The sequence below is a fragment of the Rousettus aegyptiacus genome, unplaced genomic scaffold (genome assembly GCF_014176215.1).
Source record: "Rousettus aegyptiacus isolate mRouAeg1 unplaced genomic scaffold, mRouAeg1.p scaffold_m13_p_3, whole genome shotgun sequence".
NCBI classification, from domain to species: Eukaryota; Metazoa; Chordata; class Mammalia; order Chiroptera; family Pteropodidae; genus Rousettus; species Rousettus aegyptiacus.
The window spans coordinates 31,171,785-31,187,249 of record NW_023416306.1 but is presented as its reverse complement, the minus strand read 5'-3'; the positions used below and the strand labels follow the sequence as shown (position 1 = coordinate 31,187,249).

The 15,465-nt window shown below is 32.4% G+C and overlaps 1 protein-coding gene and 1 pseudogene across 2 annotated transcripts in view; one reads left to right on the top strand and one right to left on the bottom strand.

Moving 5' to 3' along the window:
• UBAP1 (ubiquitin associated protein 1) overlaps positions 1–15,465 on the top strand; it is a 58,110-nt gene that overhangs the window by 16,315 nt on the left and 26,330 nt on the right. The window lies entirely within an intron of this gene.
• LOC118600509 lies at positions 2,022–2,139 on the bottom strand (annotated as a pseudogene).

Below are 15,465 nucleotides of genomic sequence, written 5' to 3'. Positions count from 1 at the left end.
AACTGGCTTTAACTTCAATATCATACAAAGACTGTTTCATTGTACCCTTTTTTAATGTCACAAACTGCAGCTCTGTATAGAACGTGCATAACCCTGGAAAGGCATTCTGCTAAGTGAAATAAGCCAGACAGAGAAAGACAAGAACAGATTATGATCATTTTTATGCATTTGTGTCTTTTAAATCCTGCAGTAAATAAAAAGTGGAGTCTTAAACCAGAAACAGTACAATCAATGTGATGTATAACAACATTTTGGTCAACTACAGACCACAACATATATAGCAGGGTCCCATTAGATTATAAAGGAACTGAAAAATTCCTGTTGCATAGTTACTTTGTAGCCATTGTAATGTCAAAACACATTGCTCATGTGTTTGTGATCCTGATGGAAACAAACCTGCTGCTGCAGTCAGTATAAAAGTATAGCATACATAATTATGTATAGTGCATAATACTTGATAATGATGAATGACTATGTAATTAGTTTATGTATTTACTATACTGTTTATTGTAAATTTAGAATATACTCTTTCTACTTATTAAAAAAAGTTTGCTATTAAACAGTATGTTGAATTATGCTGGCAGTAGCCTCATACATTTCATGTTACCACATCTCTTGATTGCACCATTTCTCCTGTGTTTGATTTAATCTTGTATTGTTTTTATGAATTTAGTGTAACTTAAGTATACAGTATTTATAAAGTCTACAGTAGTATACAGTCATGTCCTAGGCCTTCCCATTCACTCACGCAGCATAACTTCCAGTCCCACAAGCTCCCGTCATGGTAATTGCCCTATAGAGGTAAACCAATTTGTATATTTTATACTGTATTTTTACTGTACTTTTTATGTTTAGATATACAGATACCATTGTGTTACAATTGTCTGTGATATTCAGTATAGTAACATGATATACAGGTTTGTAGCCTAGGCTTATACTTATAGCCTAGGTGTGTAATAGGTTATACCATTTAGGTTTGTGTAACTACACTCTATGGTGATCACACAATGACAAAATTGCCTAATGATGCTTTTCTTGGAATGTGTCCCCATCATTAACTGGCACATGACTATACTGGCTTCTATATTTGCCTGTTTCCCTGTACCAGAGAGCTTTATTTTTTCCTATTATTTTCAATTATTGTCTAGTATCCTGCAGTTTCAGCATGAAGTACTTTTAGCATTTCTTGTAGGGCAGGTCTGGTGGCAACAAATTCCCTCAGCTGGTATTTATCTGGGAATGTCTAAAACTCCCTCAGCTAGTATTTATCTGGGGATGTCTTAATTTCTCCCTCACTTTTGAAGGACATTTTTTACCAGATAGAGAATTCTTTGTTGACAGATTTTTCTTTCAGTACTTTAAATGTCTTATCTACCATCTTTTGATCTTCATGGTTTCTAATTATAAATTGCTTGTTAATCTTATTGATGATCCCTAGTACATGATGAGTCCCTTCATCTTTTAAAGATTCTTTGTCTTTGTTTTTCAGCAGTTTGATTATAATGTGTCTTGGTTTGAACCAAGAAGCATTATGCCGAGTTGATTGTTTTTGGAGGTCATTGAGTTGCTTGATTTTGTAGAGTCATGTCTTTACATTGAATCTGGGAAATTTTGGCCATTATTTCTTAAAATAGTCTTTGTGCCCTTTCTTCTTCAGGGACTTCTGAAATATGTATGCCGACATGTTTAATTGTGTCCCGCAGGCCCTTTAGGTTGTTTGCTTTTCTTCTCTTTTATATCTCTTCAGACTCAGTAATTTTATTTGTTCCATTTTCAAGTTCGTTAATTCTTTTGCCTGCTCTAATCTGCTGTTATACCCCTCTTGTGATTTTTTTTTGTTTCAGTTATTGTACTTTTCAGCTCCAGAATGAAAGCACCAGAAGTATAGAAAGTAGAAAGTGAAAGTCGCCTTTTTTCCTTCTTCCAGAACTAATCACTATTCACAGTTTGTTATGAATCCTTCCTGATTTGGGGAGTATATGCAAACAACCATATAAATGTATGTGTATTTTTTTGTTTAATGCCTACAGCACTTGGTATTCCTAGATGGTCTCCCATCCAAGTACTAACCAGGCTGACCCTGCTTAGCTTCCAAGATCAGACGAGATTGGGCATATTCAGAGTGGCATGGCCTTAGACTGTGTATGTTTTTTAAAGCTTTTTGTTTCGATTTAATTTCAGACTTACCAGAAAATTTACAGTAATAGTACAAAGAATTCTTGTATACCCAGATTCCCTAAATGTTGCATGTTTTTGTTATCTTTCTGTTGTTGCTCTTCTCTGTCATCTATCATCTGTATTTACATGTTATGTATTTTTTTCTGAACTGCTTGAAAGTAAGTTGCATACGTGATACCCTCTTACCCCTTTACAGTATATGCTTTCTGAAAATAAGGACATTTTCTTACATAACCCCAATACTAATGATCAGACACAGTAAATTAACTATTATTGAATCACCAGTTGTCAAAATAATATCCTTATAGAAGAGAACACCCTGGTTCATGCATTATAATAGTCTTCTTTAATCTGAAAGTTTCTTAGTCTTTGTCTCATGACTTTGACATGTTTGTAAAGTACAGAACATTATTTTGGAGAACTGCAAGGTGATTTATTTGATACTTCCTAATGATTAGATTCTGGTTGTTTGCTACTTCATGATAGATTCATTTTTGGCAAGAATACCACAGAATTGATGTTGTGTTCTCAGTGCATTATATGTGGAGGCACATGATGTCAATATATACTATTATTGGTGGTATTAATTTTGGTCATTCAGTTAAGGTGGTGTCTGCCAGGATAAAGTTACTATGTCTTCCACTATAATTAATAAATGTATTGTGGGGAGATACTTTGAGACTATGTAAATACCTCATGGAGCTTTCATCCGCTTCGTGTTACCATCTAATGATAATGATTTTTCAAATTGTTAACATGATGGTTGCCACTTATGAGTTAGCTTTGTATGAACAGTTTTAGAAAATGAAAATGTGATTATTCTTCAACCTCTTTCTTTTTGCACTTACAACAGTAACTTTTTTTTTGTTTTTGTTTTTTTTTTTAGAATTCCAAAGTTGTAAATGTAGATCGAGCTCTAACAGCTATCAATTTTATTTCATGTACATACCTTCGTCCCAATTTTTTTGGAGCAAACCCCAATCATACCATTTCATTTCATTTGTGAGTAGATTTTGTATATCTCTGAAAGATAAGAATTATAAAAACTATAATACTGTTAATCTACATAGAAATGAATTTATTTACAAATTTTATCAAGTATCCAGTTAGTGTTTATCCTGTCCCAATTGTTTCATCTTTTTTCCCCAATTTATTTGAATTGGGATCCATACAAGATCTGTATATTGCAATTGCTTGAGATATATCTCTTTTTTAATTGATAGATTCTTTTTCATCTTTTTTTTTTTTTTTAAGTTTTGTGTGGAAGGTAGCTATCATTTTTTTCTGAAATGTTTTCCATGGCTATTTAATTTACTGCTATTTTAATTAGAATTTGGATGTATACATATTTAAATACAGTAGTTCTCCCTTATCCACGGTTTTGCTTTCTGTGGTTTCAGTTACTTGCATTTAACTGGTTGGAAAATATTAAATTGAAAATTTCAGAAATTGTAAGTTTTAAATTGCACACCATTCTAAGTGGTGTGATGAAATCTCACACCATTCCCCTCCATCCTTGACCAAGACGTGAGTCATCCCTTTGTCCAGTGTATCCATGCTATATGCCCTACCCATCTGTTAGTCACTTAGTTGTTGTCTTGGTTATCAGATCGACTGTTACTGTATTGTAGTGTTTGTATTCATGTATTCATTTTATTTAATAAAAGCCCCAAAGCACAAGATTATTGCTGCTGGCAGTTTAGATATGCCAAAGAGAAGTAGTAAAGTGCTTCCTGTAAGTGAAAAGGTGAAAGTTCTTGACTTAAGGAAAAATTTTTAAATTGTGTGCTAAGTTTGCTAAGATCTATGGTTAGAATGGATCTTATATCAGTGAAATTGTGAAGAAGAAAAAAAGAAATTTGTGATGGTTTTGGTGTCATACCTCAGTGTAAAAGTTATAGCCACAAGGCATAATGTAGTACTCAGTTAAGATGGAAAAGGCATTAAATTTGTGGGTTGAAGCCATGAACCAAAAACTTGTTTCGATTGACAGCAATACATTGCGCCAGAAAATGTTGAGCTTACATGAAGACTAAACCAAGGGATCCCCTTAAAATGAGTGACACCAAGCCATTTACTGCAGGTAATGATGATTACACAAATTCAGGAATAGGTTTGGCCTGAAAAATAAAAAATAACTGGAGAGAGACCACATTCACAAAATTTTTATTACAGTATATTGTTTTAATTTTTCTATTTTATTAATTATTGTTGTTAATGTCTTACTGTGCCTAACTTAAAAGTTAAACTTAAACATAAGTCGGTATGTCCAGGAAAAAACATAGTATATATTTGGTTGGTACTATTCATATTTTCAGGCATCCACTGGGAGTCTTGGAACGCATCTCCCTGTAGGAGAGAGGGAATACTGTATACACATGTATACATATATATGATTTTGTTTCTTATTTTCCTTTTTTTATGCTATCCTTGTCAAGTTTTGGTATCAGTATTATGCCGTTCTCATATAATTACTACCAAATTTGGCAACATTTATTCAGCAGGTACTTACTGAGCAGTACTTACAGACACTATGCTTGCCGCACTGGTGAATGAAACAAGTGGTTCTTGTCTTCATAGTACTTAAAGCCCAGTGGAGAATATAGGCAATAAAAAAATCCCATATGTAACTGCAAACTGAAAAGCTATGTTTGTTTCCATATTATGGGTTAGAAAAGTTTAAATAAACTAGGAATAATCTGTTTCTTATCAATTTGATAGAACTTTAAAGGTATTTATTATGGTGTTTATTTTAACATTAAAATATTTTATTTGCTGTGAAATTAACAATTCTTACCTTCTCCCCTAAAATCTTTGATATTCTGTGAAGTTGTGCCATCATTATATTGTTTGTTCCCTTGGGGTTATGAGTTCTCAAGGTTGATGGCTCTGTTACTTCTTTGTTTCTGTGGGGAAAATTATTCAGAGTTCATATGACTGTGATAGTCAGAATGGTATAATCCACCAAGTATGAAGACTGCTGGAAACACTGAAAATTTATGTTTGTGATTTCTTCTCTTTGATTAGATTAATAGCCTCTAGTCAGGTTCTTTGTAGTTTATATTAACCAATTGTATTGTATTGGCTACTTATAAAGTGAAATAGTGTTATTAGTGTCAAATAGTAAGCATTTTCTTAAACAAGGTGTGGCTATTATATACTTATTGAGTCAGACTCAAGTGATTACATGTGTTTATGTGCCCTCATAACTAGGAATATGAAGTCTTGTAATATTTCTTATATGTATCAGGCTATAAAAACCATTGAGGTCCATATTTATAAAATAATATATCTAGATCTCTAATTCTGAAAGGGTTGTCAGAGACCATTTACTCTTTCTCTTTTCTTACAGAAAAAGTCCTGAATGTTTTTTCCTTTTCCTTTCTTTCCTAAGTTTGGACTGCTCCAAACCATTCCAAATTGATGGAAGCAGTGAGACTAGAACCCAAATGTTTAACCGTCCGTAGGGCTCTTTTCTCCTTCATATTGTGGCATGAGTTGGTGATGTGATTTTTGAAAGAGTTAAATTGGAGATGTCATTTTTGCTTTAGTATCTTCTTGAAGTTATTTTTTCCCCAATGTTTATTTGCAATTTAAAAAGCTAAATTGATTTGAGGCTGTATTTCTTCTTGGGACATTGTATTTTACTTACTAAACTCTTAAATCACATTGAAAAAAATGTGTTAAATGAATTTTAATGAATTGGTTAAGACACTGACTGGAAATTTCTAATTGGCTTATGCTTTATGTCGTGACTCCTCTATTTTAACTTAACTAGTCAATACTTTTCTGTTCTTACATTATGTTTGTCTCACCGGCCTTGTGATTTCAGACTAGTTATTGGTGACTACAAGAAGCCCTTTTTCACTTTAAGGGCATTATTTTGTTTAGTTGTATTTCCAAATTACATACTAGTTAGCATTATAGAACTATATTTTCAGAAAGTTAGAGGGGAGAGGGCAAGAAGATACGAAAAGGCCAGCCCTGCTAAAGATTGGATAATTGCTGGATGCTTAGAGGATTAAGAGCAGCCCAGAGTTGAGAAAAATCTTTGGATTTTTCTTGACCCATTTTGGAACTAGGTAGAATTTATAACTGCAATTCTTATGAAATCAGATTGGGTCAGTAATTTGCCTTGATAATACCATGTTCTCTTTTTGTGTACTACGTGTCACTTTTTAAATTTTAGTGAGTTTATATTCAGTTGTAACCAGTTTTTATTAAACTGTGAAATAAGCTTTGTATTGAGTCACTAGTTGCTTTTCTTAATAGCCTTAAGTATACCATATGATTGATAACTTAATACAATCTCATTTGCAAGAGTAGTTTTACATACACATTACAGCAGCTTGACTTTAAAAATAACTTATTTTCTAAGTTTTTCCTAAGGCAAGTATTTTGTTGGATTTTAAGTCTCAAAAACTTGTTATGTTTGCCTATTAACTTTCTTTGTAGAGTGAAAATAGGATTTATACATTTGGGCAGTTCCATAATGTTACTATACTTTTGATCCTTTTGGTATGGAGTGCAGGTGAGTATTCAGCATTTTTTCTAGATAACTATCCAGTTGTGCTATCACATCACAGATTTTAAATGCAGCCTTAGTATGTGTTAAATTTGAGTATTTTTAGGGATTTCTACTCTGTTCCATTGATATGTCTGTTTATGTACCAGTGCAACACAGCTTTAAGTGCTATATCTTATAATAAATATTTTGATATTTGATAGGCTAGTCTACCCTATTTTTATTTTCTTTGAAGTTTTCTTGGTTCTTGTTTAACTGTTATTTCCATATGAACTTTAGACTTACTTAATGAAAAACAAAAACAAAATACTCTAGTTTTTATTTGCATCATGTCAAATTTAGCCTTTTAGGGAGAATTGATCTTAATTATGTGTTTCATATCCAAGATTATCATATGATTTTCCAACTATATAAGTCTTCTTTTTTGTCTTTCACTAGACCTTTAGTTTTCTTCCTTCACATCTTTAGTTTATTTCTACTTCTTACCTCTTGTGGTATAATGCATATTTCCATTATATTCTTATCTGATCATTGTGTATATGAAGGCTATATGTTTCAGAATGTGAATTTTGTATCCAGAAACTTTATTGTATTTTTTTTTTTTTTGTAATAGCTTTATAGTTTGTTTCCCTGGGAAAGTCTCTTTTCTGACTTTTTATACCTTTTACTTTTAGCTAATGTTAAATAACAGTGTTAAGCAATTGTGATAGTAGTGGACATTTGTCTTGGTCCTGTGCTTAGTGGGAATACTGTGGTTTCCCTGTCAGCATCCTCTGGCTTTGGTATTGAGAGAGATTCTTTTTTTGTTGTTTTTAACTTAATGTTAAAGATGTGGCTAAATAATTTTTTTCTTCTTAGATCTATTAATATGTGGTGAATTCTATCAACAGATTCCTAATATTGAACTGTCCTGTATTCATGGAATAAATCCTACTTGGACATATTTCTGTAATGTACTACTTAACTTGGTTTGTGATTTTTATTTTGAGGATTTTTAATCAGTATTCATACATAAGATTTATTCTGTAGTGTTCTCTTTTATTCCATCAATATTATACTTTACAAAAAAATTAGAAATTGTTCTTATGTTTTGGAACCATTAAAATGTCATTGGAGTTAGATTTTTTGGGGGTGGCAAGAGCTCATTAATAACATTTTCTCTTTCCTCTACGGTTATAGGTCTGGTTAAGATTTCTGCCTCATCTAGGGTCATTTTTGATAGTTAATGGTTTCCAAGAAGATTATCCATTTTATTCAGGTTCTCAAATGTATTTGTAAAGAGGTGAACAAAGAAATATTTTAGGATTATTTTAATTTCCTCTATTTGTATACTAATTCTGTCCTCCCTCTTCTTTTATTAAGTTAGCTGGATGGTTTACCTATTTACCAAAGAACCAGTTCTTGGCTTTATTTATTATCTGATCTACTTTTCTGATTTTTAATGGAGTATTTATTTAATAAATAAATATATATTTACTGCTTATATATTTTACTGTGGTTATTTATATCCTAAGTCCTTGTGCTGTGAATTTTTCTGAGGGCTACTTTAACTGCATGTTATAGGTTTTCAAATACATTATTTTCATTGTTACTATCTTCTGCAATTTTATTTTTGGTCCCATCTTGGATCCATGAGTTCTGTAACAGACAGTTTAGAAAATAAGGCAGTATAGGACTTTGTTTTCTGATGTAATTTCTTTCTTTTTTTATTTCTACTTTTGGCTGTGCTACTTCTGCTTTTGGAAATTTATTGGAATTTTCTTTGTGGCCTAATGTTTACTCATGTTTTTGTAAAGTGTTCCGTAGGTCACTTAAAAAGGCATATTATGCTTTTAGGGTGCTTTTGACATAATATAAATTAGATCTATTTCATTTCATTTATGTATTTCTACCTAGTTGTTCTGTTTCCTATAGTTTTTACTTTAAGAGTGGTGATGTTATGTTATTTGGGGGCAATTCGTAATGTTAGCTCTTCAACATGGACTGCATCCTTTATTAAATCTTCATGAAGTCTGTAACCTGGAACTATTTGAGTGTCTCCAGGTAATTTTACTCACCTAGAAACCACTGGTATAGCCTTTTTTTATTCTTTTTTTTCCTCTCTCTGAGATTGTAAGTTTTCATAAGTTATGTACTATGTTGTTTCAGTAGATTAACTGAGATTGACCATTAACTGAGCAACCTCTTGCTCAGTAGATTTTCCCCTTCTCGTTAAAAAGTATGTGTATGTATGTCAGTTGATAGATCTGTGCTTAGTATAGAAAACCTGGAAAGCAAATAGCACAAACAAATCACCCAAATATCACTATCATTATAAAGCTGTCTACATAGACATTTTCCCCTCTTTTCCAAAGTGTCATGGCCCATTAGATCTTGTTTCTGCAGGTTAGTTAATCAAATTTAGATGTTCATTTTTAGCTTTCCATAAGATGGAGATGTTCAGGAAAAATCTGACTGAACAGACAGTATTCTAGTTGAATTGAAAGAAGAAATTAATGCATAAAAAGAGCTTACTAGAGCTATTGAAATACTCTGCAGTTTGAATCAGTGCACTGCTGACCTCTGTTATTGGCCTTCCATCTTCAGCCAAATATGCTGACGTGCAGGGGCCAATAATGAGGGGACTTAGTTTTGCATACATAGAACTGGTGAACACTGATGGATCCTGAAAATAGTGTCTCTGGCTAATTCTCAGCCTTGAAGAGACTGAATCTAAGATTTCATAAACTCATTTTAGGGTTCGCACCCAGATTCTTCACTCAATAAGATTCTGATATCATTATGTTTAAATAAAAATCTACATTTTGTGTATAGGTATACCAGTTTACTGGTAGAGTACTTGGAAAACGATTTACTCTTTTGCAAGTTTTATTCAGTTCACCAGTCTTTGTTGAGCTCTTGCTGTGTCTCAAGCAGTATTTTTATTATATTTATATATATATATATATATATATATAAAAAATCAGACTCTCAGACCCATTTGAGGTTATTATTTTATATGTGGCATAGGAAAATGGTTTCCAGACTTCTGGGTTTCATGGATCATTAAAATAAAAGAAAAGGGGAAGGGGTGGTTGCTGTATGGTTGCCAGCTTTTTGCCAACAAAGACATCTTTAAAAAGTTACTATGTACAGAAAGTGATATCACTTGTTCTGAATGCTGAATATTTAATTTGGAAACATGAATAATTTTCCTTTATTTTATTCTACCATTATAGATTTATGTAGAGTCGGCTGATTATTCAGTCTACTCCCCTTATTTCACTGATAAAGGAACTGAGGCTCCAAAATATCTATGAGAACCAAGAGAGAAGAAAACTTTTTCTCATGGAGATAATATAGTCTAGTGTTGACATATTAATAGTTACACGTGTGATTTTTGATACATATATGTTGATATGAGTGCTGGTCGTATGGGTGTTAACTTTGTTTTCAGACTTGAAATTTGATGATTCTCAAAGCCATCTTTTTCTGTAAGTTGGAGAATTTCCTGGATTAATTAGTATCTTGGGAAATTCCTGATTGCAGCTCTTGTAGTAGTATAAGTGTGATTGTGATAGCTTATTGAGATATTAAATTGCTATTGTGTATTGGGAAGCTATTTGTAGGGTGTAATTTCATGTAATAGTAGTTTAATGACTTTAGGAGAAGGGGAAGAGAGAAAATGAGAACATCAATATAATTGCCCTTGGGCTTTCTCTTCCCCCTATGAAAGAGCCTGGGCCTTGCCTGGATGTTTGTTTTCATTCTCCTGGTCTGCTAGGCCTACCTTCCTTCCTCTATCCTCTTCACTTCTCTTTTTCTATTCCTTACTCCATCTCCTCTGCCTCTCGTCCTCTAGCTCCTTCTTCCCCTGCAGTTCTCATCTTGTTACCTATTCCTTCATCTCTTTTTGTTTTTAAATGTCTTTTATCAGTGATTCAAATTTTAAGTTACTAGATTTTCTTCCTGTAGCATTTGAATTAAAGTGACACTCCACTGGCAAGATAGAACAATGTTGTTGAAGTTCCTAGTTGCTTCAGGGATTTCTACATTTTACTAGTGTAAAAGTTTGTAAGTGAAGAATGTGTGCTATTGTTATTTCTACTTGATACATTTCCTTTAATAGAAGCATTTATTTTAGTGGAAATTTATGCTTGCTTATGAAATCCTCCCCTCCCCCCCACCCCGTGAGCATTTATAGTATTTACATTGTGGGCAAATGTGTTCTTTTTTAGTTTCGTGAGCAGTTTTTACATAGCTAAATTAATTAAATCTAAGTCATAAAAACATTTTATTTTTAAAATTAATGAATTAATTTTTAATTCTTTAATGTCACCACAAATTTGACCCTTTTTTACCCATTTACCTCCCTATTCCTCCTTGCCCTCTGGTAACCATTAGTCTCTTGTCCATGTCCATGAATCTGTTTGTCTGTCCTCTTCGTTTGTTGCTTTAGATTTATATCCCACATATAAGTGATATCATGTGGTTTTCAACTTTTTCTGTCTGGCTTATTTCGCTTAGCATGCTTATCTCGAGGTCCGTCCATGTTGTCGCAAATGGCAATATTTTATCTTCCTATGGCTGAGTAATATTCCATTGTATAGATGTACCACAGCTTCTTTAGCCAATCATCTATCATAGGACACTTCGATTGTTTCCATGTCCCAGCCACCATGAATAATGCTGCTGTGAACATTGGTGTGCAAATATCTTTTTGGATATGAGTTTTCAAGTCTTTGGGGTAAATACCCAGTAGAGGGATTGCTGGATTATGTGGTAGATCAATTCTTAGTTTTTTGAGGACCCTCCATACTGTTTTCCATTGTGGCTCTGCCAACTTGCAGTCGCAACAAGTTGCATCCTCTCCAACACTTGTTATTATCCTGTTGAGTATAGCTATTCTAACAAGTGTAAGATGATAGCTCATTGTGGTTTTGATTTGGATTTCCCTAATAGCTAGCGATGATGAGCATCTTTTCATGTTTGTTGGCCATTTGTATGTCTTTTTGGGAGAAGTGTCTCTTCAGGTCCTCTGCCCATTTTTTGATTGGATCGTTTGTTTTTTGTTGTTATTGAGTTGTATGAGTTCTTTGTATATCTGGATATTAAACCCTTATTGAAGGCGTTCATTGCAAATATGTTTTCCTATTCAAATGGTTGTCTCTACCTTGTCGCTGGTTTCTTTTGCTGCGCAGAAGCCTTTTATTTTGATGTAGTCCCATTTATTTTTTCTGTTGCTCCCCTTGCTTTTGATGTAAAATTCATAAATTCCTCTTTAAGTCTAAGATCCAGGAGTTTAGTTTCTGTGTTTTCCTCTATGTACTCTATTGTTTCAAGATGTAAAAACATTTTAAAACATGCTTACTTCCCATCAATTATATGCTTTTAATAAACACTTTTAATGCTGCATGATCCATCTTTTGAACTTTCTATAATTTAATGATTTTACAAAATTGAACATTTAGATTATAGGAAGGTATTATAAAATAAATGCTTACAATTAAGTAGAATATAGGAAGTTTGTAAAGAAGCATGTTATATATATGTATATATGTGTACATATATACACATTCACACATATCTATTGATTTTGCTTAGATGTTCCAGTGAAAAAATGTTGATCCTAAGTAGCTATTAAAATGCCTTTGATCCTGAGAGACATTGAAGTTTTACTGCATAGCAAATAGAAAAAACTTTAAGTGACCAAATATGGATTTCTCATATTCTTAAAATTTGTGGAAAATATACTAGTACTTGCATTCAGTGAGCTTTAATATTTAAAGGAAACCTCTAGAAAATCTAAATTTTTATCAGCTCTATTGAGGTATAATTTTAAAGAATTTACATTCTTTTATTTGGTAATATGGGTATTGTATGTTAATTTTCATTCACTATTTTGTTAATAAAATTTTTTTGTTTTGCAGATAATACCCATGTTTTAACATGGGTCAGGGCGAGGGGTTTGATTTGCATTTCCCTAACTAATGAATAACGATGTTGAACATGTCATGTGCTTCTTGGTCTTTGTATATTTTCTTTGGAAAATTGACTTTTAAAATCCTTTTGTCTATTTTCTAATTGGGTTATTTGTCTTCTTCTTATTGAGTTGTAGAGTTATTTATACATTTTAGATATAAGTCCCTTACCAGATATATGATTTGCAAATATGTTCTCCCATTCTGTGGGTTGTCTTTTGGTAGAACCTTAATTTAAAAAACCATTAAGAATCCATTTAAATTTGGTGGAACTTCTTTAAAACATTCCTGATGTTAGGTTATTTGCAAAATTATTTTTTAAATAGGGGCTCAAGCAGCCTCTCCCAAACCATTTACTTCTCAAAAACAGCTGCTTCTTCAAACAGCTGATATCCCACAATATCAATAAATATTAGGGACATGGAGATGAAAACACTCATTTCCTGCACCTGGATTCATTACTGGATTCTTAGATACTGCTTCTTTCCCAGCAGAGATTTAGAAAAATTCATTTCTGGTATGTGCCTACTTGGAAAGGTTGAGGCTGCCAAAAATCTTGCTCCTGGGTTTTAAAGTGTCACTGTATTGTTGTGGTTTATGTACATTATGACCTTGAAGCCTAAAAACCTATGAAATGTCTTCTGAACATAAAAAAAAGGTAAATAATTTTTAGTATGGTTTGTTGGTGCTTTGAGAATTGATGATTCATATACTTTATAATTTTAACTCCATTAACTAGAATATCAGCCAGAATACTTCATCCCCACAGCGTGCTGGAAACTGAAACTTGTAAAAATTATATGCTAATTTATTAAAGAAAATTAATAAATTTAATTTACTAAATTAATAAAATTTATTTAATAAATAAATTATTAGCTAAATTATAAGTTAATAAGAATGTTCAAAATCTGTAGAAAAAAGTTATGAATTATTCCTAATCTTACTGCCTAGAGGCAGCCACTTTAATTTTTTTTACTTTAAATATATATATTTTTTTACTTTAAATATTTTTAATATAATCCTTTTTTTTCTTTTTTCTTTTCTTTTTCTTTTTTTTTTCTTTTTTACACCTACAGTACCTGGTCTTCCTAAGTGGTCTTCCATCCAACTATTAACCAGGCCCGACCCTGCTTGAGCTTCCGAGATCAGACCAGGATCGGGCTTGTTCAGGGTGGCATGGTCGTACATTAATGTACATCCTTCTGATTTTTTCTTTTCACAGATTTTAAAATATGGCTTGTTTTGAAATCTGAGGATGCTTACTTTTTACATAATACTTTTAATCCTTAATGGGGTTGGGCACAGCTTTTGTCTTCTACTCAATGTTATTATTAAGTCAGTCCATAGCAGTTAACTAACCAGTGACTATTAGTGAGTGATAGAAATGGCATGATGATTGTTTGCTATTGACACTTTAAACTGTCCTTGAATGATTATTGATGTGCATATACCTAAGCTTCTGAGATTATTGGACATTAGGACAGATTTATGCCTCTTGCTACTGTTATGGTATGACTCTGCCTACGGTAGGACAGATAAGTAGGGATGTAAAGTAAGTTAGGGAAATGCCTTTATGAAGTGGCCTTGGCTAAGTTAGAATCAGAAAGGGCTGTTGGAAGTGGTTTGTTTTGTTCAGTAACTGCATTTCCTTTCTCCCTCCCTGCCCCCCACTAAAGTGAGTTAATTTATTAACCTATAGGTTATAAAAATTAATGACATATTCTTTTACCAGTAAGTAAAACTATAGTTATTTCATTCATAATAGCTATTATGAAAGTGACAAAGTGCCACTCATCTTTTTCTTTCCCTTCCTCTATACCTAAATAATCATTTTTTAGTTGCAAAGCTTACCAAATTTAGAGCTGCATTTTTTTGGGTAACAACTTTATTGATATAATTCACATGTTACACAATTCACCCATTTTAAGAATATAATTCATTAGTGTTGAGAATAGTTAGTTTTAAAACCATCATCACAGTCAATTTTAGAACATTTTTATCACCCCATAGAGAAATCCTGTACTTGCTTGCTATGGTGACTGCATTTTAAAAACTTTTTAGCTTTGTTTTATGTTTGCTAAGTTTAGAAAGCATTTTACCAGTTAAAGACGTAGTATTAAAACATTGTTATTTCCATTTTTAAATGTATCTGTCTTTTCCTAAGCTAAGAGAGAGAAACTGATTTCTTTGACTTAGTTCTTTTCTTTGTTTTGGTGTTTTTGTTTTTGTTTTGCTTTTAAATAGGGAAGAAATCCGTTGTCAGAAACCGTCATTGTAGAAAACCCTCTCCATCAGGCAGAAAGCATACTAATAGATTTTGGTACAGCTGTATAATTTGTTATTTTGAATTTTGGCATTGTAAAAATGAAATTTTATTCCTCTAGGCTAGAATAAATAATATCTTTAATGATTCTATTTTATCTAATTTCATTGTGATGAGTCTATATACTTAAAAAAAAATTGAGGTATAGTTTATATGTAGTAAAATTCACCCTACTTTTAGTTTTTAATTCAATGAATTGTGACAAATGCATATAGTCATGTAACCAGTAGTACAATCAAATATAGAGCAGTTCCATCAACCTCAAAAAACTTCCTGTGTTCTCTTTTATAGTCAGTTCTTTCCTCTGCTATCAGCCCCTGATAGCTAGATTACTTCTCTGTCCCTTATTCCAAAATATCATAAATGGAATAACATGGCATACAACCTTTTGAATCTGGTTTCTTTCACTTACCATGATGCATTTGAGATTCATCCATATTGTTTTGGTGTATCGATATACCACACACAATTCATCCATC